Source organism: Oncorhynchus nerka, linkage group LG12 (genome assembly GCF_034236695.1).
Source record: "Oncorhynchus nerka isolate Pitt River linkage group LG12, Oner_Uvic_2.0, whole genome shotgun sequence".
NCBI lineage: Eukaryota > Metazoa > Chordata > Actinopteri > Salmoniformes > Salmonidae > Oncorhynchus > Oncorhynchus nerka.
In genome coordinates this window covers 38,381,227-38,394,515 of record NC_088407.1, presented here as the reverse complement: position 1 = coordinate 38,394,515, position 13,289 = coordinate 38,381,227, and the positions used below count along the sequence as shown (strand labels likewise).

General features: G+C 40.0%; 1 pseudogene; it reads left to right on the top strand.

Annotated features, from left to right (window-relative positions):
• Window positions 1–10,660, top strand: part of LOC115139087 (5-hydroxytryptamine receptor 2A-like) — a 106,223-nt pseudogene extending 95,563 nt beyond the window's left edge.
• The last annotated feature ends 2,629 nt before the right edge of the window (window positions 10,661–13,289 follow it).

The following is a 13,289-nucleotide window of genomic DNA, read 5'->3' as shown; positions in this document are numbered from 1 at the left end:
AAATGCAAAGATTTTCACTGTGAGTCCCTTAGAACAAATGTTTCGGGCAAAACCAAGATGTATGACCGACCAGGAAATGCACAGGATTTCTGAGGCTACGTTTTCCATGATCGCCTTATATGGCTGTGAATGCGACAGGAATGAACGGACTCTTTCTCTTGTTTCCCCAAGGTCTCTGCAGCATTGTGACGTATTTGTAGGCATATCATTGGAAGATTGACCATAAGAGACTACAATTCCCAGGTGTCCCTCTTGGTGTCTGCGTGGCAATTGGTGCGCAAAAGTCAGGTCCTAGTATTTTTCACTTATCAGAACGAGGCAAGATACAAGGACGGTGCTTTCAATGGAGAGAATTATGACAAACCACCTTCAGGATTGATTCAAACAACGTTTTCCATGTTTCAGTCAATATTATGGAGTTAATTCGGAAAAAAGTTCGACATGTAGGTGACTGAATTTTCGGTTAGTTTCGGTAGCCATATGCATAGTAACAAAAGGGAACGATGTGTCCTACACAAGAATCTTTCAGGAAAAACTGGACATCTGCTATGTAACTGAGAGTCTCCTCATTGAAACATCTGAAGTTCTTCAAAGGTAAATTATTTTATTTGATTCCTTGGCTGGTTTTTGTGAATATGTTGCGTGCTAAATGCTAATGCTAACGCTAAGCTAGCTATCACCACTCTTACACAAATTAGTGATTTTCTCTGGTTCTAAAGCATATTTTGAAAATCTGAGACGACAGGATTGTTAAGAAAAGGATAAGCTTGAGAACAGGCATATTTATTTTGTTTCATTTGCGATTTTTTAAAATCGCTAACGTTGCGTTATGCTAATGAGCTTGAGGCTGTAGTAACGATACCGTATGCGGGATGGGGCGGACTAAGAGGTTAAAAACAAACGTGTATTCCACACTTAAATAAGAAAAAAATTGTTAAGTTACGAGCATAGTTGGTTTTGCTTTCACGCAAGCCATGACTGGCTGAGATAATGGCTGGGCTGGACATGAAGGGCCAGTTTGGATTGATCTGCCATGTAGCATGCTTCTGTCTATAACGTGAGCTGCTCAACATGGGTTGAATGATGTATATGATGCGATTTCTACCGAACCGTTTTTGATATAATGTTAGCCATCGAGGTCTTCAAAGACTACTTTTCTCAACTAAATTGCTGCCCTGGATTTAACAGGAGCTATCGATAAATCAGTTGGAAAAAGTGATGGTCTACATTCTGCACACGCCATGGTCACTGTGGAGTGACCGGAGCGACTTGACAAAACGCTGGCCAAACAAGATGTAGCTACAAACAAAACGCAGTTGACTTTTTAGGGATAAGGGGCAGTATTCAGAAGTTTGGATGACTGAGGTGCCCAAAGTAAACTGCCCGTTACTCAGGCCCAGAAGCTAGGATATGCATATGCATGGTAGTATTTGAGAAAAAAAAGGAAACACTCTAAAGTTTCTAAAACTGTTCAAATAATGTCTGTGAGTATGACAGAACTGAATTGGCAGGTGAAACCCTGAGGACAATCCATTCCAGGATTTGTTTTTGAGGTCATTGTACTTTCCAATGCCTTTCTATGGGAAAGCCTAATTATTAGGACCCAGATTGCAGTTCCTATGGCTTCCACTTGATGTCAACAGTCTTTAGAAATTGTTCATTGTTTTTCTTTTGGAAAGTGAAGAAGTATTCTTCTAAGTGTTACTCAGGTGGACTCTAGTCTTTTGGTGCACATGAATGAGAGTGCGCTCCTCGTTGTTTTTCTCCGCTATTGAAAATAGTTTATTTAGTCTTAAATTGTATCGTTTATTTACATATTAGGGTACCTGAGGATTGATTAGGAACGTTTGACATGTGTGGACCAAGTTTATTGGCAACGTTTGGGATTTATTTTGTATGCACTTTGAACGAGGGGAAACAGGTGGATTATTGAATGAAGCGCGCCAAATAAACTTACTTTTTGGGATATAAAGAAGGACTTTATCGAACAAAAGGACCATTAGTTATGTAACAGGGACCCTTGTGATTGCAAACAGATGAAGATCTTCAAAGGTAAGGGATTTATTTTATCGCTACATCCGACTTACTAGATGCATCTGCTTGGTTGGATAATGTTTTTAATGCTTTTGTGCGGGGCGCTGTCCTGAGATAATCACATGGCATGCTTTCGCCGTAAAGCCTTTTTGAAATCTGACAAAGCGGCTTGATTAACAAGAAGTTAACCTCTTCAACCTATGGGGGCGCTATGTTATTATTGGATAAAAAAACGTGCCCGTTTTAAGCGCAATATTTTGTCACGAAAAGATGCTCGACTATGCATATAATTGGCAGCTTTGGAAAGAAAACACTCTGACGTTTTCAAAACTGCAAAGATATTATCTGTGAGTGCCCCAGAACTGATGCTACAGGCGAAACCAAGATGAAACATCAAACAGGAAATGAGCTGAATTTTTGAAGCTCTGTTTTACTATCATCTCCTTATATGGCTGTGAATGTGTTGTGAACGAGCTTTTGCTCTCTCCCGTTCGTCCAAGATGTCTGCAGCATTGTGACGTATTTGTAGGCATATCATTGGAAGATTGGTCATAAGAGACTACATTTGCCAGGTGTCCGCCTGGTGTCCTTTGTCTAAATTGGTGCGCAATTCTCAGTAGCACTCATTTTACCATGCGATACAGAGGGAGAAGCACACTTCCAGGAACAATACATCATTGAAGAGATATGTAGAAAAACACCTTGAGGATTGATTCTAAACAACGTTTGCCATGTTTCAGTCGATATTATGGAGTTATTTTGGAAAAAGTTCTGCGTTTTTATAACTGAATTTTCGTTTTTTTTTGGTAGCCAAACATGATGCAGAAAACGGACCGATTTCTCCTGCACAAATAATCTTTCAGGAAAACTGAACATTTGCTATCTAACTGAGAGTCTCCTCATTGAAAACATCCGAAGTTCTTCAAAGGTAAATGATTTATTGAATGTTTTTGCTGGTTTTTGTGAAAATGTTGCCTGGTGATGCTAACGCTAAATGCTAATGCTAAATGCTAAATGCTAGTTTTGCTATGGTAGAGAAGCATAATTTTGAAAATCTGAGATGACAGTGTTAGCGCTAGGCAGAATACTGCCCCCTTTTGGAGGAATTGCGTGCTCATAGTAAACTGAAAAAGAATCTGTCCAAAATTGCTAATATATGCATATAATAATTATTATTGAATAGAAAACACTCCAAACGTTCAAATTATGTCTGTATGTAAAGCAGAACTCTCAGGGCAGCCATTCTCCCAAACTCTCTCTTGTCATCATGAAAGTTGGGCCAACTTTGATGTCATCGCCCCCACCCTTCCCAACCAGCTACGGATCTGGGAACAGTTTCTATCTCTTCAGCGCGATGTCTCCTTTCAATGGGGAGTTTCATTGTGAGAATCGCGCGCTCCCTCGCCCTTTGGCGGGCTAAAATCTTTGGGTTACGCGAAAATACATCTACTCTCATGCGCGCGTCGGGTCTGGAGCTCTCTTTGTTCCAGGATTCACCAAACGATGTCAGTTGTCTGTTCGAGCTAAGAATTGTTTTGCACGTTTAGAACATGCTAAATCTTGATTCTGCACTTAGTTTGACCAGTTTAGTCGACATATAATATGTAATTTTGAAGTTTTGATGCGCATCCCCTAGAATTTTGGCTGCATTTCAGCCGGAATTTGTCGCGTTTGATAACCCAAAGACACATACTTGAAAGCCAAACGCAGTTTTTGGTAAGTATGACTCCTTCCACGAATTCTGATCGAAGAACATCAAAGGTAAGGGAATATTTATGTGGTAATTTTGTGTTTCTGTGGACTCCAACATAGAGGAGACATATTGCTAATGTCTGAGCGCCGTCTCATATTATTGCCTAGTGAACGAATTCTGTAACGTTAAAAATAAATGTAACACAGCGGTTGCATTAAGAAGAAGTGTATCTTTCTAACTATATGTAGAACATGTATATTTAGTCAAAGTTTATGATGTGTATTGCTTGTTATCTGACGTTATCTGGCGGAGCTATCATCATTTCTCCGGACATTTGAGTAGCATATTTTGAACATGGCGTCATTGTAAACAGAGATTTATGGATATAAATTGCATATTATTGAAAGAAACATAAATGTACTGTGTAACATGTCCTATTACTGTCATCTGATGAAGATGGTTCAAAAGGTTAGTGAATTATTTTTCTTTTAATCCTGCGTTTGTTGATTGCATCTTTTGTTCAACATGGCTATTCAAATTAGCTGTGTCTTTGGTGGTGGTTTGACATAAATATGTGCTATGTTTTCGCCGTAAAACATTTTAGAAATCTGACTTGCTGGGTAGATGAACAAGGTGTTTATCTTTCATTTGAGCTATTGGACTTGTTAATGTGTGGAGGTTAAATATTTCTAAGAATATTTATGCATTCTGTGCGCCATCTTTTGAGTTGAGCGTGGGGGGGAGGTGCCCTAGGGGAACGTGGTAGCGTGAACAAGTTAACAAAAGGCTAAGCATGAGAGCTAGCATATTGATTTCATTTCATTTGCGATTTTCATGAATAGTTAACGTTGCGTTATGGTAATGGGCTTGAGGCTGTAGTCATGATCCCGGATCCGGGTTGGCTCGACGCAAGAAGTTAAGCTTTTAAAAGATGTAAGACACTTTTTAACTTCATGAAGGTTTAATATAAGAAATGTTGATGTTGTCGAGGTGGGTCGTTAGAGGAACGTCTATCCCTAAAAAGTTGGCATTTTTCCTATTTTGTTGCCTTACAACCTGGAATTAAAAAATATATTTGGGGGGTTTGTTTAATTTGATTTACACAACATGCCTACCATTTTGAAGATGCTAACTATTTTTAATGTGAAACAAACAAGAAATAAGACAAAAAACCTGAAAACGTGCATAACTATTCACCCCCTGAAGTCAATACTTTGTAGAGACACCTTTTGCAGCAATGACAGCCGCAAGTCTCTTCGGGTATGCCTCTATGAGCTTCTTAACCTCTTACCTCTACCTGGGACGCTTGCGTCCCAACTAGAGCTCTGGAAATGCAAATGCGCTACGCTAAATGCTAATAGTATTAGTTAAAACTCAAAAGTTCATTAAAATACACATGCAGGGTATCAAATTAAAGCTACACTCGTTGTGAATCCAGGCAACAAGTCAGATTTTTTAAATGCTTTTCGGCGACAGCATGAGAAGCTATTATCTGATAGCATGCACCAATACACTACAACAGAAAAGCACAGCAGGGGACGTAAACAAAATAATTAGCATTTCGGCGTTACACAAACCGCACAATAAAATAGAAAACAGTCATTACCTTTCACCATCTTCTTTGTTGGCACTCCTAGATGTCCCATAAACACTATTGGGTCTTTATTTCGATTAAATCGGGCCATATATCGTTATATGTAGACTGTGTGATAAACGAAAAAACAGCGATTTCACAACGTAACGTCATTTTTTAAAATTCAAAAAGTAGAGATAAACTTTCACAAAACACTTCGAAATACGTTTGTAATGCTACTTTAGGTATTAGTAAACGTTAATAAGCGATAAAAATCATCCGTAGGCGATGTACATTCATTAGCTGTCGTCTTGGAAAAAATTTCAGGAGAGAGCTCTTCCGGAATGATCTGGGCGGAGACCGGAGGTACGTCGTGCCCCTCTTTCGATCAACCAAGAATCAAAGAGGATTAAATTCACAAGATACTCGACTGCATGGGGATGCTGTGGGAGTTGAATGCTCGGTCTTATCTAATTCGGCTCACTGTTAACAATTGCTGGAAGTGGCGCAAGGATATTTATTTCCATTTTCTGTGATCAGGTTTTCCTGCGCTTTCCGATGTAACGCACGTTATGTAATAGCCACAGTTGATTTAACCAGTTTTAAAACGTCCGAGGGTTTCCTATACACACATTCTAACCATATGAACGTACTATATTCCTGGCATGAGTAGCAGGGCGCTGAAATGTTGCGCGATTTTTAACAAAATGTTCAAAAAAGTAGAGGGTAGGAGCAACTAGTTAACCTCTTGGAACACTAGGGGCAGTATTTCATTTTTGGATGAAAAAACGTTCCCGTTTTAAACAAGATATTTTGTCACGACAAGATGCTCGACTATGCATATAATTGACAGCTTTGGAAAGAAAACACTCTGACGGTTCCAAAACTACAAAGATATTATTTGTGAGTGCCACAGAACTGATGCTACATGCGAAACCAAGATGAAACTTAAAACAGGAAGTGAGCCAAATGTTTGAGGAGCTGTTTTCCATTGTCTCCTTATATTATATGGCTGTGAATGCGCCCTGAACGAGCCTGAACTTTCTGCCGCTTCCCCAAGGTGTCTGCAGCATTGTGACGTGTTTGTAGGCATATCATTGGAAGATTGACCATAAGAGACTACATTTACCAGGTGTCCGCCCGGTGTCCTTTGTCGAAATTGGTGCGTAATCTTCAGCTGCAAGCATTCTTCCATGTGATTCAGAGGAGAGAGCAGACTTCCACGAACGATATATCATTGAAGAGATATGTGAAAAACACCTTGAGGATTGATTCTAAACAACGTTTACCATGTTTCAGTCGATATTATGGAGTTCATTTGGAAAAAGGTTCGGCGTTTTGATGACTGAATTTTCGTTTTTTTTTGGTAGCCAAACGTGACGAACAAAACGGAGCGATTTCTCCTACACAAAGAATCTTTCAGGAAAAACTGAACATTTGCTATCTAACTGAGAGTCTCCTCATTGAAAACATCCGAAGTTCTTCAAAGGTAGATGATTTTATTTGAATACTTTTCTTGTTTTTGTGAAAATGTTGCCCACTGAATGCTACTCTAAATGCTACGCTAGCTATCAATAATCTTACACAAATGCTTGTTTTGCTATGGTTGAAAAGCATATTTAGAAAATCTGAGATGACAGTGTTGTTAAGAAAAGGCTAAGCTGGAGAGCTAATATATTTATTTCATTTCATTTGCGATTTTCATGAATAGTTAACGTTGTGTTGGTAATGAGCTTGCAGGGATAATTACACTCCTGGATACAGGTTTTTTTCGTAGCCAAACGTGATGAACAAAACGGAGCGATTTGTCCTAAACAAATAATATTTTGGGAAAAACTGAACATTTGCTATCTAACTAAGAGTCTCCTCATTGAAAACATCTGAAGTTCTTCAAAGGTAAATGATTTTATTTGAATGCTATTCTTGTTTTTGTGAAAATGTTGCCCCTGAATGATACGCCAAATGCTACGCTAGCTATTAATCTTACACAAATGCTTGTTTTGCTATGGTTGAAAAGCATATTTTGAAAATCTGAGATGACAGTGTTGTTAACCAAAGGCTAAGCTTGAGAGCTAGCATATTTATTTCATTTCATTTGCGATTTTCGTGAATAGTTAACGTTGCGTTATGGTAATGAGCTTTAGGCTGTATTCACGATCCCGGATCCGGGATGGTTAGAATCAAGTCGACCCTCTACTTTTTCTAACATTCTGTTAAAAATCGCGCAACATTTCAGCGCCCTGCTACTCATGCCAGGAATATAGTATATGCATATGATTAGTATGTGTGGATAGAAAACACTCACGGCTGTGACTATAACAGAACGTGAGTTTCATCGAAAAGTGCAAGAAAATCTGATCACTGAAAATGGAAATAAATATCCTTGCGCTACTTCCAGGAGTTGTTCAAAGTGAACCGAATTAAATGAGGCCGAGGTTGCAGTGCCTCAGCTTCCACACGATGTCTAGAGTCTTGTCATTTGATTCGGCTTTGATTCTTGGTCAAACCGACACAAGGGAACCGATTCCCTCCGGTCTCCGACCGGATGTTTTGGTCTAGCTCTCTCCAAGACATTTTTTCGAGACCGACATCTTTAGAATTTACATCGCCTCCTGATGAATTTTATCGCTTATTAACGTGTACTAATACCTAAAGTTGCATTACAAAAGTATTTCAAAGTGTTTTGTGAAAGTTTATCGTCAACTTTTTGAATTTTAAAAAATTACGTTACGTTATGAAACGCTATTTTTTTTTGTTTATCACACAGTCTACATAGAACGATATCTAGGCTATATATGGATCGATTTAATCGAAAAAAAGACCCAATAGTGATTATGGGACATATAGTAGTGCCAACAAAGAAGCTCGTCAAAGGTAATGAATGTTTTATATTTTATTTCTGCGTTTTGTGTAGCGCCGGCTACGCTAATTATTTTGTTTACGTCCCCTTTGGGTATTTCGGGGGTTGCATGCTATCAGATAATAGCTTCTGATGCTTTCGCCGAAAAGCATTTTAAAAATCTGACATGTTGGCTAGATTCACAACGAGTGTAGCTTTAATTGAGTACCCTGCATGTGTGTTTTAATGAAAGTTTGAGTTGTATCGAGTACTATTAGTTGTCACTCTGAAATTTCCGCTGATGTTGGTCCCTGTACAGGGACAGCAGCCATAAGAGTTATTTTTTTAATTTCACTTCACCTCTTTGGACTGTTTTGTGTTTGTCCATTACATTAAATCCAAATAAAAATCAATTTAAATGACAGGTTGTAATGCTACAAAATAGGAAAAACGCCAAGGGGGATGAATACTTTTGCAAGGCACTGTATGAACCGAGTCAATAAAGAGAGAGGGGAATAGAGAGAAAAAATTTAATGAAACAGAAACACACTCCACTATAATACCTTTCCCCAGGGACAGATATGAAATTGAACACTGTTAAAAAAGACAGACAATTAATCAATATATTTTTATTGCACTATAGGCAGTTTAAGTGAGAATCAAGACTGATGAAAATTCTAACTGGGATAAAAAAAAATAAATGTATGCTACATAATTATGTTATATGCCAATCAAAATAATTTGAAGGACAGAACCATCTATTCTCATTCAAGGCAAGGAGTGAATGAGATTAGGACTTAGACAGTGAGGATTGAGATCCAGTCTGCAGTTTTAGCGAGAAGGTATCCTGCTGCACGCCTGATAGCCCCCTGCAAAGCCGTCCTGCTGAATTAATGTGGGCCGAACAAACATAGATGAACAGCTAATGCTGCACTGAAAGCTTTCTCATCACTTCATAGCAGTGGGAAAGAGATATACGCTCCACAACACTAACACTATGTCCCTGTGTTTACCATAAAGCAGTGGTTCTAAACTGGTTTTGCCTAAGGACCGAAATTGAACCAGGTTGTCTCAGTAGCGATCAAATTTATGCATTTCACACCCATATTATGGGGTATCAGCCCACTCATTTCATGGTGGGAAACCTCTCCATGTAGAGTGCAATATGAATGTCCAATACATACAAAATACTGACTGGGAAGGTGATTTCCCACAGTCAAAGTCCTGCCATAAGAGCTAAGATGTTCTAAAATGTATTTTTTTAAAGTAAAGTTGTATATAATTAGTTTTATTATTATTTTATTGTAAGTAGTGCACTGGACCTTCACTAGTTAGTCCTGTATTAGTTCAGATGTAAATGTGTTAGGTACAACAAACATGCATCTCTTATTCTAAGGAATCATGTCAGTTCTGTTCATGGCATTTCTCTCTGCAATGTTACAAAACATTTCTGTAATAAACATGCCCAAGCGAACTCAATGAGCTATACCTCCCGATGTTCATCCTCCCGACATCTCCCTTCTACCTGTCCCCTCCTTGCCTCTATTGACCTTTTGAACTTTCCCTATCCCCTCCCACTCACAAGGCAGGTGATATGACTTAATCTTTATTAGGGGCTGTTCGCCTACTAATCTCACTAGAACCCACCTCCAGGTCTCTGATCACTACTTTGTTTCCTATTCTCTCTCCCTTTCCTCCAACCCTAGCCACTCAGCCCCTACCCAGATGGTCATGCGCCATCACAATCTTTGCTCTCTATCTCCCACTGATCTTTCTTCTATCCTATCATCGCTCCCTTCTGTTAAATCCTTCCCCCTCCTGTCTCCTGATTCTGCCTCTTCGACCCCTACTCTCCTCCCTTTCCTCATCCTATGACTCGCACTGTCCCCTTTCCTCCCGGCCAACTTGGCCCTCCCCTCCTGCTCCGTGGCTGAATAACTCTTTGCTAGCTTACAGAACAGGGCTGCGGGCAGCTGAGTAAAAAGGGAGGAAAACTAAACTTCTGGAGGACCTATCATCCTTTCACTCGCTCCTCTCTACCTTCTCTTTCTCTGTATCCACTGCTAAAGCCACTTTTTAGACTGCCCTTCTCTATGTCACGAAAGCTCTCACCACTGCCAATAGCTAACTCTCTCTCCTCTGTTCTCAAGCTCCTAGATCTATCCGCTGCCTTCAACACCATGAACCATCAGCTCCTCCTCTCCACCCTCTCAGGGCTGGGTGTCTCAGGCTCGGCACACTCTTGGATTGCATCCTACCATGTGACTTGTCTGAACCACATACTCTCACTACTGGTGTACTCCAGGACTCTTCTCTCTATACAGCAAGTCACTCTGCTCCGTCATATCCTCAAATGGTCTCTCCTATGATTTCTATGCAGATGAGGCTCAACTAATGTTCTCCTTCCCCCTTAGCCCAGTCCAAGCTCTTCTCTGTCCTGGCACCCCAGTGGTGGAACCAGATTCCCCCTGATGCTAGGACAGCAGAGTGTGTCCCCACCACCACCATTGCTGATAGCTAATTTATTGAGGAACATTTTACTTACTATGACTGTGATATATGGTTGTCCCACCTATCTTAATTTGAATGCTAACTGTAATTCGCTCTGGATAAGAGTGTCTAATAAATTACTAAAATGTAAATATGAACCTTGTTCTGCCCATGGTTTCTCTGTCTGGAAAACCTCCACAAATGAAAATGTGTGGTGGGTGGGATCAGTACGGGCCGACCCTGCCAAGAGCCAACCCCACTCCATTCTGTGTGCCGTGGTGAAGGGATTCTCTGAGATACTGGTGTGGCACCAAACCCATCCATGGGTTAGTGACAAACCTAACACTGACCCCATCCATCCACAATCAACACACCCAAGAAGAATAGAGTGAGTTAGAGGAAGAAGAAGAACAAGAAGAACAACATAAAAAACAACTAGTATTATGATGACGATGATGAGAACTATGATTTAAAATGGTGAAAGATGAAGAAGATCTGTAAGTTCTCACATGGTCCTACACCATAATAGTGTTGCCAGTTTTGGCAGAGTAACTGTTGTCTAGCCTAAAAAGGGGGTGGCCGACAGTTGACAGCAGATGCTCAGGCCAGGTGGAGCTCTGACAGTGGTGGCAGATATCCCACTCACAAGGGATGCTTTTTAGGGACAATGTCAAAGGAAACTGTATTATAAGAGAGTCCCATCTAAATGCTTCCTCCAAAACACATACTGTATGTTCCCCCAAATGGTAATATTGAATACTTGAAAAAGGGGGAGGCGGTGTGAGCATACATTTATTATCACATGGTGACCACGGTCAATAACATTACACATCCTAGTGATTTCACACCATATTGTGCAATCTCCTCCTTCCTAACCCCCTCTCCAGCCAATTAAACAGCTCTGATTTACTATTCAGCATCTGGGCAACATGGCAGCAAGAGGTAATATGTTGTTATCTCTGGCCAGGTTTGAAACCCAATAAACACACTGTCACACTCCTACTTTTGAAGATGGGATTCCCAATCGAGCGACGGCAGAAATTGGCTTAGCATGGGGAAGCAAAGGGAATGACAAATATGGGGATAATGGAGGTGTAATTTACAAATTTAGAGGCGGGCTGCAAAGCAAGGAATCAAAGGTCTGTGCTTGGTTTTGATCACGCCCTGTACAAGTTACCACTTAACATCAATTTTAGTATACCGGTAAAGTGGGTAAACTGTTAACTAATCCACTTATGCGCCTAACACATTATTGGTTGAATTCCCTCATTGTAATTCAGTTAATAAAGTAAAATACTACAGTTTGGTTTGGTACACCCGTCTGCATGGTCCCCCAAAGGTGAAACCTTGTTAATTGGTCATGTGGGATGTGGGAAGGCGGCTGACTGGTATTTGCTCTGGCAAGGTTACTCTGTCACTCCCTCAACAGGCTGATGTGGAGAGTGTGGCCATCTGCCACTGTTTGCCTGCACTCTTCACAACACATTGCTACTGAATGAAAATGAACAAATCATTATCACCATTAGGCTAGATTTTAAGACTGTTTCTCTGCATTTGTTTCCAAAAGTTAGACCATTAGATAAAACACTTAGGTAACATTATTGAATTAGGGCGAAAAGGTTTACTGGTTTGATTCTGACTACATACTACTCCTATGACATGGTACTCCTATGTCACAGGAAGGCCAAAAAGATCATCAAGGACAACAAACATCAGAGCCACTGCCTGTTCGCACCACTATCATCCAGAAGGCGGGGTCAGTACAGGTGCATCAAAGCTGGGACAGAGAGATAGAAGATGTGTTTCAATCTCAAGGCCATCAGACTGCTAAACAGCAATCACTAACTCAGAGAGGCTGCTGCCTACATTGAGACCCAATCACTGGACTCTTTAATAAATGGATCGCTAGTCACTTTAAACAATGCCACTTTAAATAATGCCACTTCAGTAATGTTTACATATCTTACATTACTCATATCACATGTATATACTGTATATTATACCATCTATTGCACCTTGCCTATGCCGCTTGGCCATCGCTCATCCATGTACTTATATGTACATATTCTCATTCACCCCTTTAGATTTTTGTGTATTAGGTAGTTGTTGGGGAATTGTTAAATTACTTGTTAGATATTACTGCACTGTCGGAACTAGAAGCACAATAACTTTGCTACACTGGCATTAACATCTGCTAACCATGTGTATGTGACCCCAAACAAATTGATTTGATTTGAGCGATGTGTTGTGTGAGTACAATATCCTCTTCATTCCCTGTGTAAAGCGTAAATAATTTCTAAACCTCTGTTTATTGATCTTAGTTTTCCTCTACGGCTACAGCTTCCCTCTGCCATTCTTAAGACTCTGAGTTATTAGGTTCAACAGACTGCCATATGGTGTAAAATGGGGTTTCTGTCAGCAAAAATATTTTACAGTTTAGTGGGGCTTTGCTATCATCATGAGAACCATTATCATTACGTGTGATGCAGCACTTTGATATGGTCGTTAGTCTCTGGCTTTGCATGATTAAAAATAAAATATATGCCAAGGTGCAGACTGGAGCGTCTGTTTCCACTTCCCGACCAGAACAACTGCTAGCCGCTCACATTGTTATTGCTACCATCAAACCCCTCAAATATATTTCTCAAATATTATTATGC